The sequence below is a fragment of the Cornus florida genome, unplaced genomic scaffold (assembly GCF_030987335.1).
Source record: "Cornus florida cultivar Cherokee Brave unplaced genomic scaffold, ASM3098733v1 CherokeeBrave_3.0.0_Hap2_Chr05, whole genome shotgun sequence".
NCBI lineage: Eukaryota > Viridiplantae > Streptophyta > Magnoliopsida > Cornales > Cornaceae > Cornus > Cornus florida.
In genome coordinates this window covers 116985783-117000483 of record NW_026775575.1, presented here as the reverse complement: position 1 = coordinate 117000483, position 14701 = coordinate 116985783, and the positions used below count along the sequence as shown (strand labels likewise).

At 37.2% G+C, this 14701-nt stretch overlaps 1 pseudogene; it reads left to right on the top strand.

The window, feature by feature from the left end:
- The first annotated feature begins 14387 nt into the window (after nt 1–14387).
- On the top strand, nt 14388–14484 carry LOC132310732 (small nucleolar RNA R71; annotated as a pseudogene).
- Nucleotides 14485–14701: the final 217 nt, after the last annotated feature.

The window sequence follows — 14701 nt, the reverse complement described above, 5'->3', positions numbered from 1 at the left end:
CTTGTACCTCAATTGCACCGTGATTTGCCACATGTTTGACAAAGTATGGGCCGGACCAACGTACCGTAACTTCCCGGGAAACAATTGAAGACGGGAGTTATACAAAAGAACCTTTTGTCCGGGGGAGAAATCCTTTCGAAGAATGTGTTTGTCATGTTCTAACTTTGTTTTGGCTTTATACATTTTGGAACTCTCATATGCATCATTTCGAATTTCTTCTAACTCATCAAGCTGGAGTTTCCTATGTTCACCAGCTTTATCAAAGTCAAAATTCATGGCTTTAATAGCCCAATAAGCACGGTGTTCCAGCTCTACAGGCAAATGACAGGTTTTTTCATAAACCAAACGGTATGGGAACATTCCTATAGGGGTCTTGTAAGTAGTCCAATATGCCCACAAAGCATCCTGAAGCTGGAGGGTCCAGTCTTTCCGTGTAAGATTAACTGTTTTTTCCAGTATTTGCTTGATTTCCCTATTGGATACCTCAGCCTAACCATTGGTTTGTTGGTGATATGACAGGGCCACTTTGTGAGTGATACCATATTTGGACAATAAACTTCCAAAGACTTTATTACAAAAATGTGAACTATTATCACTTATAATGGTTCAAGATGTACCAAACCTAGGTAAAATTAAGTCTTTGAAGAAATGCACCACAACTCGATGGACGGCTGTCTTGGTGGCTAAGGCTTCTACCCATTTAGATATATAATCAACAGCCAGAAGGATGTAAAGACATCCATATGAGGAAGGAAAGGGTCCTATGAAATCAATACCCAAAACATCAAAAATTTCAACAACTAAAATGGGTTGTTGGGGCCATTCATTACGCTTGGTAATCTTACCTAATAATTGGCATCTTTGACAAGCCAGACAGTAGGTGTGGGTATCCTTGAAAAGGGTGGGCTAATAAAATCCCGATTGCAAGATTTTGGCAGCGGTTCTTTTAGAGCTAAAGTGGCCACCACGGGCCTGATCATGGCAGAAGGAAATGATAGATTCTTGGTCTACCTAAGGGACACAACTACGAATGATTTGATCTGGACAATATTTGAACAAGTAGGGGTCATCCCAAAAATATTCCTTAACCTTAGCTAGGAATTTATCTCTCTCGTGTTTGGACCAAGTTGAAGGAATTTGACCCGTCACAATGTAATTGACAATATCAGCATACCATCGGGCATGAGTTATTGCAAATAATTGTTCATCCGGAAAAGTATCTGAGATTGGAATGGAGTCAGTAATGGACTCAACAACAAGACGGGACAAATGATCGGCCACCACATTATCGGAGCCTTTCATATCACGAATCTCAAGGTCAAACTCTTGAAGAAATAGGATCCAACGGATCAACCGAGGTTTGGCGTCCGCTTTGGAGAGAAGATGTCTTAATGCAACATGATCAGTATAGATGATGACCTTAGAACCGATTAAATAGAAGCGAAATTTGTCAAAGGAAAACACGACTGCTAACAATTCTTTCTCCGTGGTGTAACAGTTGATTTGGGCATCATTCAGGGTTTTGCTAGCATAATAGATGACATGTTGTGATACCCCCGGATTCCCCGGATGCGGGTTGGCCAGGCCCACGCTCGATAACCCGAGGAGATCAAATCAATTAGCAATAATCGAACACAGAATACAAATAAGAAAAACAAGAATAAATAAATTGCTGAAAAGAAACTAGAATCATAATCCAAAAACTTCAAAATAAAATTTAATTAACAAAGAATGATTCTGATACATCCTACTTCTCCATTTCTATTACAACTAGGGAATCCATCTAGTGGACCCCTAAAATATCTCACTGAACTCAAAAGATTGAAAACGAATCCCAAGTCTAAAATATGAAATAAAACCCTGGTCATCGGTGGAGTGAATAACTGTATCTGCTCAACACGATCCAGCTCTAAGTTTGGAACTAACGAACACCTGTAAAAATAAGAGTGGGTCAGGCCCACATGCAAATTCTTCTCTAATTACAATCCAAACAGTGACTCGATACGCAGATACACCCTAGATGTCTCAACAATAGTTATCTAGTCCATACATATAGATATATCGACACTAAGGGACATTCACTGGACTACAGTAGGGGTCTCAACCTGAATAGAAGGCAACATGAGAAAACGCACCCAAAGGTGGGCATGAGTACCTAGACCTAACAGGGTACACCTCAACCTACTATAGCCAACTACGCATCCACTGCATATACGCACCCTAACCAACGAGTCTGAGACTCAAGCTCATCTCGTGGTACCATAAACATATATTTAAAATCCATTCATATCCATCCATAGGAAATCCAATAAGTCGTTCAGCTTATTCAGCTGCACAGACTTAAATATAAGGAGAATTATGTTTTTATAATTCGAACCCTTAATCCAAAATAGGTAGGACTGAGTTATTTTGAATCAGTCTGTCCCTAGTATGTCACCGTCCCATACCGGTGCATATAATCCACAAAATCCATATAATTGATTGAACAGGTAGAACTGTTCACCAATTAAAATCTATAAGGTAGGAATGAGCGTTTTGAGCCAAACCATACCTAGTATGTCACCGTCCCATACCGGTGCATACGATCCTCCATATCCATGTAAATTGCAACATATAAATAATAAGCAAGTAATTTACAGTCCAAAACCAATTATCCATATCATTGCAGAATAGTTTATACAATGCCACAACAATTACAGTTCAAAACCATAATCCAATTAACTGTAGAATAATATATAAGATTCCACAATTAACATCCAACCCATGTAAATTACAACACATAATTAACAGTTTAGCAATTTACAATCTAGAATCGTCCCAAATACTTGCAGGAGACTATTTATAGTTTCAGCAATTTAAATCCAAGAGTTAAACCATGTATTTGCAGGAAACGGTTTAAAAGTTCAACAACTAGCATCCAAAGCATGCGTAGATCACATCTAATATATATATAACTCTATCATGCATTACAAATAAGTTTTATAATCATAGTATAGTCCAATTAATTGCTAAACTAATCTAGGCAATTTAGTTCCTTTCGTCCGATAACAGCGTACTAAGTTGTATACTCGTATTCTGTTTCATCTTTTAGCACGGAGCCATACACTATGCCACAAGTCCAATTGGTTATTAAAATACTTCACCATGCATATAAATAAGTTTAAATAACTTACTAAATCCCATAACAATTGCTGAAATTTAATTAAGCAATTTATTTCTCTTCCATCCGTTAACAGCATAGAAAATTCCTTAATTTTATACTGTTTGTCCCATTAACTTAGAAGTCAACTTTAATCAACTTAAGGTCTTAATTACACCCAAAATAAATTTCTTAATACCTCTGTGTAGACCCAGACCCATCCAAACAGTTCCCATGCTCCAACAGTTGCAAACAGATCGTAAAAAAAAAAATTCAGAAAATCCCTATTTGAAAGAGCCTGCTCTAAATTCCAAGAGAAGGCTCTTTTTTGAGCCGGGAGCCGGCTCTAAGAATGTAGAGCCGGCTCAATGAGTATGGGAGCCAGCTCCCACATCCATGGAGCCGGCTCTCATCTCTTTTGAGAGCCCCTGTCCCCGTTCTGCTCCGTTCTGACTTTCTGCTTCTTCTTCGGCATGTTTCTGCCATTCAGTTGGTTTAAAAAAACTTATCCTAAGGTCTTATTAATACCAAAACAGACTCCCAATGGTTTTAGAACAACAATTTGAAATCAATTACAGAGATTAAACAAAGCCATTAAACCAATATGTTTGCAGAACAACACTGAAACTAATATAAGAAATTTCAGTTCTCTTCCAAACCCTCTGTTCCTCTTCACCACTGAACCTAAGGATCCTATATAAATCCCTATGACATCCCCATGGTTCGTTTGCAGTAGATGAAATAAATTACAAAGTCTAAAGTTACAACAGAGCAACATGCTTAAAGAACTGAAAATTGAAACGAGACATGTAGAAATTGTAATAGTTTTGATTTCAACACAACCAGATCATTAATATAACATATATTGAAAATGTAAATTCCAGTTACTGATTGATTAAACCCTAGAGATTATCTAGGTGCACAGAACACGAGCCAAAGGGAAGGAGAAAGTAGAAGAACTTGCCTTTCGGTTTCGGTTTGAAACCTTTCAACGTCGTCTTCTTCCTAAACTTTCCGGTGATCGTGACCGCCGTCAAGGATTCCTCTGCTCCGGTTCTAACCCTCAAACAGCTCTCAAGCTTCCTCCTTAGTTCGGCTTACAATCCTTGGCTCAAACCCTACCTTCCTCTCCTTTAGTTTTTCCCTTAAACTCTCTGTTTCACTCTCTGTATTTTCACTATTCGTGAATAAGGTTTGTGCTTACAACCCTAAGCAGACCCTTATTGTTTTATTTATAGGCTTAGGAAAAGATATTAACCCTAATTCTACTTTAATCGTAGAGACGGAAATCAACAATTCCTTACATCTCTATGGCGGCTTAATTAAACAAGGCGGCTTTATTCAAACGTGATGGTAAAGAGACAAAACCCTAATAATTTAACCTATTTAATTAAATAAAATAAAATAAAAACCAATTATTCAATCAATTAAAACCCCAATTAAATTACTTAAAATAATTAACCAACAAAACAATTCAAAAACAACCCAAATGACAAGTAAATCAATTAAAGACTAAACAATTAAATAAAATAAAGAACGAACAAATAATTTAATCAATTAAACCTAAACACTTATCCACATAAACACATAAAACACTTAAAATAAATAGTAAAATCCCAATTATATCCTTTTTAATTTTAGGGGTATTACATTCTTCCCCCCTAACAAACGGAATTCCGTCCTTGGAATTCATAAAACTCTGAATTTTTCTCATTAACATTCATTATCGTTCCATTGTGGACGCTGCTGTTGCGTAGGAGCTCCACTGAATTCTAAAACTTCCCAGAACCATCTATGGCTCCCATATAAAGAAAACACAAAATTATTCAATATATAAGTTGGAGTTAGCAACTAATCATTCGTACCTACATTTGTTTATACAGGATAAAGATCCACATTCCTCCAAATTCCATAGCATAAACTGGCAAAACGTCTATGCATCCATCATAGTGTTTTAGTAACACCATCCCTGAAAAAAATTTAATACCTAACAACTGACCTTCCCCGACAACACACCTTGCTTCCCCCGCAAACCTCCTGGTGCCATCAAGATGAGAAATGAAGTAAACACTTCCAACTTCCCATAAAAACCTAGGATATCTATCCCAAGTATCTCCTCCATTATCAAATATACATTCTCGACCCAATCCCCTGTTGAGAGATATAAAGCACAGCTATCCCTCTATTATCAGTACAATGTAGAACTAATACGAAATTCAAAAGTGAACATTATGAGAATTAGTCTTACTCCCATTGTAATTTAGGCAGTGCCAAAAATCGCTAATGACCTCCGGTTATCTTTCTAACTGAGGAGACTTATTTAGACGGTTATATACATGTCTCTTTCTAAACCTAGTCACTAGAACGGACATTTGATGTCCTGATGTTCCGTATAACCGTCCGAGTGTACCAAGAAAATTTTTTACAAATTTTATATCTCAGTCACTCTGACAGTATTCACAGATGCGACAAATCCTCCTCTAGTACCTTATACTCTATCTGAGTAAGGTAACACTGCCTCCAGGGTCAGCTCTGATATTTGAATTTGACCCCCTTTATTGCCTTGGTAAAAGCAAGTGTCATTAGTGTATAAACTAAGACCCCAACTCCGAATGTAACAACTAACCGAAAACTCCTATTAGTTGTTTCTAGCGTCCTCATCCATGTTCCCTTCCACCAACCAGAACGTAACGCAAAATGCGAATTACCACTTTGATGCATCTAAGTCGTCTTATAATCCCTTCTATTTATATGAACTGATATTTCACTAGTTCGAAATAAACAAGATCTGAGCTGATTTAATTTAGAAATCATATTATCCGCCAGAATGAAGAAAGAACTAAGTGTTGTGAATCTCAGTCCCGTCATCCTCCTCCCAATCTGTCTACCAAAAGTACCATTAGTCTGGTACCACCAAATTCCATTTGCACCCAGTACTTAATTTGGAGCATCGTCAACAGCTAACCACGCAGTATAACTTTTTCACGCACACTGTACACCGTTTCTTTATGATAGCTAACCGGTCTCACCATCCTATCTTTGACACCCTACCTTTATAATATAAATAGTGTTAATTTGACTCCTTGTCCTGCTTCAAAAGCTTATGAAACTTTCCCCATCCTCCATATAGTCATCAATTTCAAAGCAACAACTAATTTTTGCAAATTAGGACCCTAAAAAAAATTCCACATTTTGATGTAGTGTAGAAACTTTGGTTCCTCCTCTAGGTACAATTCCAGCCACACCTCCAAATGACACCCTCGTAAAACCATGTCTGAATTACGAATAGACTGATATAACTTAAATCAATCCACTATCCTCAGTCGGCGTCATCCCAATAAGTACCTACCAGCCCGAAATCCTCCGTCCGATCCATAGTGGCATTACAGTGATCTTTACCTACCACAACCTCACGAATCCCCCAAAACATTCACAACCACCATTCTTATAGTGTTGTAAAAACAAATCCCTACTTAGCGTAGACTATATCCAACTAATCATTGTAAATTATTGGACTCGTATTGGTAGTTAAGCTATCACATCCTAATTAATGTACCCTATTGACGCACATCCAAGTCCAATAGATTGGTTAGGAGTTTGTGTTTCTACCCAATCATATGACCGTTTATTTACAAATCCTAGCGTACATAGCGCTATTATCCACGTCATCAACACAATAGTTGGTTGATCACATACTTGCGTTCCCAACCAATCCATACTCCCAATCCGGACTAATTAACAAAAATAAAACACGTAACAACAAAATGAAACACATAGTAGTAAAATGCAACACAAAATAACAAAATCAACACATAGATACACACAATGCAACAAAACAACCAAAATATAATTTCTAATTAAAACATCCTCCATTCCAGAGAAAAACCTCATTTGAACTCAAGTTCACAAATTAAGTCGCAAAAGTTCATTTCGTAGTTTCGTTGGTAATCATCCAACCTTGAAACATGTTTGTAACCATAGCTTAAAAGCAACATTCTTTTGCCTAAGCAAATACCAAAGGCTTACCCCTTATCCTCCTTATACGTAGAATGTAAACCGTCTATCGTGGTTTTACAACGTACCATAGAACGTCACAACCTAATCCCCATTCGCTCCAGAATGTGATATAAAATCATGTCTTTGTTCTAATGAGAACTCTATCTAATTTCTAACTGAAGAGTACTGTTTCAATTGACTCTCCGAGAGACGACAAAAATTTATCCACATGTAGATTGATTTACACCAATTCTACTAGTATCATTCACCATACTGCTGATAAATGAGATCACCTCCATGCGATCCTTCATCTTCAAGCTTTAATATCCCCTTTCTTGGAGACACTGAAATTTCATCCCGTAGGACCCTTTTCAGAATCCTACTATTCGTCTGTCTCCTTTCTGAGAATATCTGAAATTTGTGTTGGCCCCGATATACAGACCTAACACCGACATCTTAATCTAGTCTTGGTGTATACTGTCTAAGTAATGCCAACCTTAGGACTAAATCTTTGATCCCCAAGTTCTGTTTCTGACAAAGAACTTGACAACATCCTCCTTTACTCCTTTGGGTCCATATCGCTTTCGCCCTGAACCAGATCCTCCTCCTAGTGTCAACCATTCCATAATTATGGAATATAATTGACATCAGCTCCCCCTATCGAACCGTAACAAGAGTACAAAAAATCCTAATATGGCTCTAAGTTTTTAAGAGACGCAACGCGAAAGTCCTATAATGAAAACACTCCTAAGGACACTAGAACCTGGAGTGCTCTGATACCAACTGTGATACCCCTGGATTCCCCGGATGCGGGTTGGCTAGGCCCACGCCCGATAACCCGAGGATATCAAATCAATTAGCAATAATCGAACACATAATACAAATAAGAAAAACAAGAATAAATAAATTGCTGAAAAGAAACTAGAATCATAATCCAAAAACCCCAGAATAAAATTTAATTAACAAAGAATGATTCTGATACATCCTACTTCTCCATTTCTATTACAACTCGGGAATCCATCTAGTGGACCCCTAAAATATCTCACTGAACTCAAAAGATTGGAAACGAATCTCAAGTCTAAAATATGAAATAAAACCCTGGTCATCGGTGGAGTGAATAACTGTATCTGCTCAACACGATCCAGCTCTAAGTTTGGAACTAACGAACACCTGTAAAAATAAGAGTGGGTCAGGCCCACATGCAAATTCTTCTCTAATTACAATCCAAACAGTGACTCGATACGCAGATACACCCTAGATGTCTCAACAATAGCTATTTAGTCCATACATATAGATATATCCACACTAAGGGACATTCACTGGACTACAGTAGGGGTCTCAACCTGAATAGAAGGCAACATGAGAAAACGCACCCAAAGGTGGGCATGAGTACCTAGACCTAACAGGGTACACCTCAACCTACTATAGCCAACTACGCATCCACTGCATATACGCACCCTAACCAACGAGTCTGAGACTCAAGCTCATCTCGTGGTACCATAAACATATATTTAAAATCCATTCATATCCATCCATAGGAAATCCAATAAGTTGTTCAGCTTATTCAGCTGCACAGACTTAAATATAAGGAGAATTATGTTTTTATAATTCGAACCCTTAATCCAAAATAGGTAGGACTGAGTTATTTTGAATCAGTCTGTCCCTAGTATGTCACCGTCCCATACTGGTGCATATAATCCACAAAATCCATATAATTGATTGAACAGGTAGAACTGTTCACCAATTAAAATCTATAAGGTAGGAATGAGCGTTTTGAGCCAAACCATACCTAGTATGTCACTGTCCCATACCGGTGCATACGATCCTCCATATCCATGTAAATTGCAACATATAAATAATAAGCAAGTAATTTACAGTCCAAAACCAATTATCCATATCATTGCAAAATAGTTTATACAATGCCACAACAATTACAGTTCAAAACCATAATCTAATTAACTGTAGAATAATATATAAGATTCCACAATTAACATCCAACCCATGTAAATTACAACACATAATTAACAGTTTAGCAATTTACAATCCAGAACCGTCCCAAATACTTGCAGGAGACTATTTATAGTTTCAGCAATTTAAATCCAAGAGTTAAACCATGTATTTGCAGGAAACGGTTTAAAAGTTCAACAACTAGCATCCAAAGCATGCGTAGATCACATCTAATATATATATGACTCTATCATGCATTACAAATAAGTTTTATAATCATAGTATAGTCCAATTAATTGCTAAACTAATTTAGGCAATTTAGTTCATTTCGTCCGATAACAGCGTACTAAGTTGTATACTCGTATTCTGTTTCATCTTTTAGCACGGAGCCATACACTATGCCACAAGTCCAATTGGTTATTAAAATACTTCACCATGCATATAAAATAAGTTTAAATAACTTACTGAATCCCATAACAATTGCTGAAATTTAATTAAGCAATTTATTTCTCTTCCATCCGTTAACAACATAGAAAATTCCTTAATTTTATACTGTTTGTCCTATTGACTTAGAGGTCAACTTTAATCAACTTAAGGTCTTAATTACACCCAAAATAAATTTCTTAATACCTCTGTGTAGACCCAGACCCATCCAAACAGTTCCCATGCTCCAACACTTGCAAACAGATCGTAAAAAAAAAAAATTCAGAAAATCCCTATTTGAAAGAGCCTGCTCTAAATTCCAAGAGCAGTCTCTTTTTTGAGCCTAGAGCCGGCTTTAAGAATGTAGAGCCAGCTCAATGAGTATGGGAGCCGGCTCCCACATCCATGGAGCCGGCTCTCACCTCCTTTGAGAGCCCCTGTCCCCGTTCTGCTCCGTTCTGACTTTCTGCTTCTTCTCCGGCATGTTTCTGCCATTCAGTTGGTTTAAAAAAACTTATCCTAAGGTCTTATTAATACCAAAACAGACTCCCAATGATTTTAGAACAACAATTTGAAATCAATTACAGAGATTAAACAAAGCCATTAAACCAATATGTTTGCAGAACAACACTGAAACTAATTTAAGAAATTTCAGTTCTTTTCCAAACCCTCTGTTCCTCTTCACCACTGAACCTAAGGATCCTATATAAATCCCTATGACATCCCCATGGTTCGTTTGCAGTAGATGAAATAAATTACAAAGTCTAAAGTTACAACAGAGCAACATGCTTAAAGAACTGAAAATTGAAACGAGACATGTAGAAATTGTAATAGTTTTGATTTCAACACAACCAGATCATTAATATAACATATATTGAACATGTAAATTCCAGTTACTGATTGATTAAACCCTAGAGATTATCTAGGTGCACAGAACACGAGCCAAAGGGAAGAAGAAAGTAGAAGAACTTGCCTTTCGGTTTCGGTTTGAAACCTTTCAACGTCGTCTTCTTCCTAAACTTTTCGGCGATCGTGACCGCCGTCAAGGATTCCTCTGCTCCGGTTCTAACCCTCAAACAGCTCTCAAGCTTCCTCCTTAGTTCGGCTTACAATCCTTGGCTCAAACCCTACCTTCCTCTCCTTTAGTTTTTCCCTTAAACTCTCTGTTTCACTCTCTGTATTTTCATTATTCGTGAATAAGGTTTGTGATTACAACCCTAAGCAAACCCTTATTGTTTTATTTATAGGCTTAGGAAAAGATACTAACCCTAATTCTACTTTAATCGTAAAGACGGAAATCAACAATTCCTTACATCTTTAAGGCGGCTTAATTAAACAAGGCGACTTTATTCAAACGTGATGGTAATGAGACAAAACCCTAATAATTTAACCTATTTAATTAAATAAAAAATAAAAAAAAACCAATTATTCAATCAATTAAAACCCCAATTAAATTACGTAAAATAATTAACCAACAAAACAATTCAAAAACAACCCAAATGACAAGTAAATCAATTAAAGACTAAACAATTAAATAAAATAAAGAACAAACAAATAATTTAATCAATTAAACCTAAACACATATCCACATAAACACATAAAACACTTAAAATAAATAGTAAAATCCCAATTATATCCTTTTTAATTTTAAGAGTATTACACATGTCGTGCTTTCTCAACCTTTTGACCTAAGACAACTCCTACTGCATAATTCGACGCATCACACATGATTTCAAAGGGTAAGTTCCAATCTGGCGAACAAATCATGGGTGCAGTGGTGAGAGCTGACTTTAATTGTTCAAAAGCAGAGTGACAGGCATTGATAAACTCAAAGGGTATGTCCTTCCCTAATAGATGGGTGAAAGGTCTTGCTATCTTGCTGAAATCTTTAATGAAACGACGGTAAAAATCAGCATGACCTAAGAAAGCTCTAATATCCCGAACAGTTTTGGGAATGGGTAAACTTGAGGCAAGGTCAACTTTAGATTAATCTACCTCAATTCCTGCAGCGGAGATATTATGACCGAGGACAATTCCTTTTTTAACCATGAAATGACACTTTTCTCAATTAAGAACCAAGTTAGTGTCACGACAACAATGAAGAACAAGAGTAAGATGGTGAAGGCATTGCTCAAATGATGAACCAAAGACAGAGAAGTCATCCATGAATATTTCAAAAAACCTTTCAACCATGTCACTGAAAATACTTATCATACACCGCTGAAATGTAGTAGGTGCATTGCATAAACCAAAAGGCATGCGACGATAAGCAAATGTGCCAAATGGACAGGTGAAAGTGGTTTTATCTTGGTCATCAACGTGGATAGGGATTTGATTATACCCAGAGTAACCATCTAAGAAGCAATAGAAGGATTGACCAGCTAATCTCTCTAACATTTGATCAATGAAAGGCAGAGGGAAATGATCCTTTCGAGTGACAATATTGAGCTTCCGATAATCAATGCAAACTCGTCATCCAGTTTAGACATGAGTAGGAACCAATTCATTATGGCTATTGGATACGATGGTGATGCCTGATATTTTTGGGACAACATGAATGGAGCTTACCCATTGACTATCAGAAATAGGATAGATGATATCGGCATCAAGAAGTTTGATAATTTCAGCACGAACAACTTCCTTTAAATTAGGGTTAAGTCTCATTTGGGGCTGCCTATAGGTTTTTGTATCGTTATCTAAATGAATACGATATTGAACCACTAAAGGACTAATGCCGTGAAGATCATCAATGGACCACCCTATGGCTGCACGATTTTCCCTAAGAACCTTAAGAAGTTGGGTTTCCTGATTGGTAGTCAAGTCCGAAGCAATTACCACGGAAAAAGTGTCAGATTCACCTAGGTAAGAGTACTTTAAAGTCGGGTAGAGGCTTTAGTTCAACCTTAGGTGGCTTCTTCTTATTTTCGAGAGCAGTGGTAGCTGGAACAGATAATGGTTCAAACCTAATCTTCGGTGGTTCAAAGATTGGAGTGGAATCGAGTAAAACATTGAACCCACCGATATAACTATCCGCATCAAACTTATCACAAAAATATGTTAGACACTGTTGGAGTGGATCCTCAAGGTAAAAGTTCTCAAAGGTGTGAGCGGCTAATGAATCAATGAGATAAATTTCTTCAATGGAATCTGAGTCAGGGGGTTGCTTCATCAAATTAAACACATTGACTTCCAATTTCATGTTTCTAAAGGTTAAAGTCATACTACCATTTCGACAATTGATCACAGCATTAGCGATAGCTAAGAATGGTCGACCTAAGATGATAGGAATTTGCATACCTTGGGTAGGTTGGGTATCTAGAACAATGAAATCAACCGGGTAATAGAAATCAGCTATTTTCACTATCACATCTTCAATTATACCCCTTGGAATTTTGATAGAACGATCAGCTAATTGGATCCTAACATCAATTTTCTTCAAATTATTCAAGGCTAGCTCCAAATAAACTGAATATGGTAACAAATTCACACTAGTACCGAGATCCAACAAAGCATGGTCAGTAAATTTTCTCCAATCCTACAAATGACAGTTGGACTCCCAGGGTCTTTATGCTTAACCACGGCTTGATTTTGTAGGAATGAAGAACAATTTTGGGCTATGAAAGCTTCTTTTGAGATGTTAGTTTTCCTTTTGACTAAATCTTTGATGAACTTTGCATAAGAAAGAACTTGTTTAATAGCAGTGAGAAATGGAATATTGATCTGAAGATTTTGAAAAATATCTAAGATCTCACTATATTGTGACTCCTTCTAATTATTAACTAGTCGAGAAGGAAATGGGGCGGGGGGAACATAAGATTGAAGATGGATTGGATCAGATTTGGAACCTTGGTGGGTAACTCAACTTGATTATTGACTTTCTTCCCTGACCAAAGGGTTAAGATAGAGTTCACTTGATTATTTGATTGGTCAGTGGGAGAAGAAGTTCCAATGTGATTCACTTCTTTGCCTCTTGGATTAATTTCAAGTTAGCTAGGCAAGGTACCCTTTTGTCTTTTAGACAGTGCAGAAGTGAGTTGAGTGACTTTGGATAGTTTGTTGAAATTGGAGTTGACTCTGAGTTAAGAGGTCAAAGTGACTTTCCAACTTTTGAATTCTCTGATCTAATTGCTTGTTAGATTGATCAATATTAAGGGCAAACATTTTCAAAGTGTCCTCATAATTGGTAGCACGGTGGTACTGTGGGACAGGAGCAACATAATTGCTCATTGGATCAATTGCAAGTTCTCTATTTTGATTGAACTGATTATTCCTAAGAAAATATCCTGGAGGGACAAGAGAACTTTGAGGTGGTGCGGGCCTACTGGGATTACCTTGGAAACCTGGAGGACCACCTAAGTTTTGTGGAGGCAAACTTTGTTTCCACGAAAAATTTGGATGGTTTTTTGTATCGGGATGATACGTCTGACTAAAGGAATTAGCCGTCGGTTTCCTATAGGTATTAAAGGCACAAACTTGTGCATCTGAAGGTTCAGATGTACAGTAAATCGGACAAGCCTCAGTGGGATGAAATGAACTTGAACAAACATTGCATTTTGAAGGTGTGGACATGAGAGCAAAGGCATCAAATTTTTTATTCAAATCTTTGACTCCTTCAGCCAAACTTTGCATCACTGATTTGAATTCAGGTTCGGGTTTGATCTCAAAAGGATTGGATGTTCCTTTAGCGGGATCATTCCTAGAGAATTCGTCATCACAAGGGTTCCAATTCCAACTTTGGGCATTCTCAGCAAGTTCTTCTAAGAAAGCATAAGCTTCTTCAGGAGTTTGGGACTTGAACTTTCCTTGGTGCATTGACTCAATCATGGTTCGGTTAGTAGGAGAAAGCCCTTTATAGAAAGAATGAACTAATTGTGGTTTCTCAAAGCCATGATGTGGGCATTTGAGAAACAAATCATGAAAACGCTCCCAAGTTTGATGGAATTGTTCTTCATTTTTCCCTTTAAAAGTGCTTATGGCATCTCTCATTAACTCCGTTTTTTGCATTGGATAAAATTTGTTCATGATTTTTTTAATAAGTTCATCCCATCATCTAATGGAGTTTGGAGGAAGAGAATTGAACCACAATGAAGCTTTATCATCTAAGGACAAGGGAAACAGACGCAATTTGACACCTTTATCATCTAAATGTTGATTTTTGAAAGTACTGCAAATGGTTAGGAACTTCCCTAAATGGAC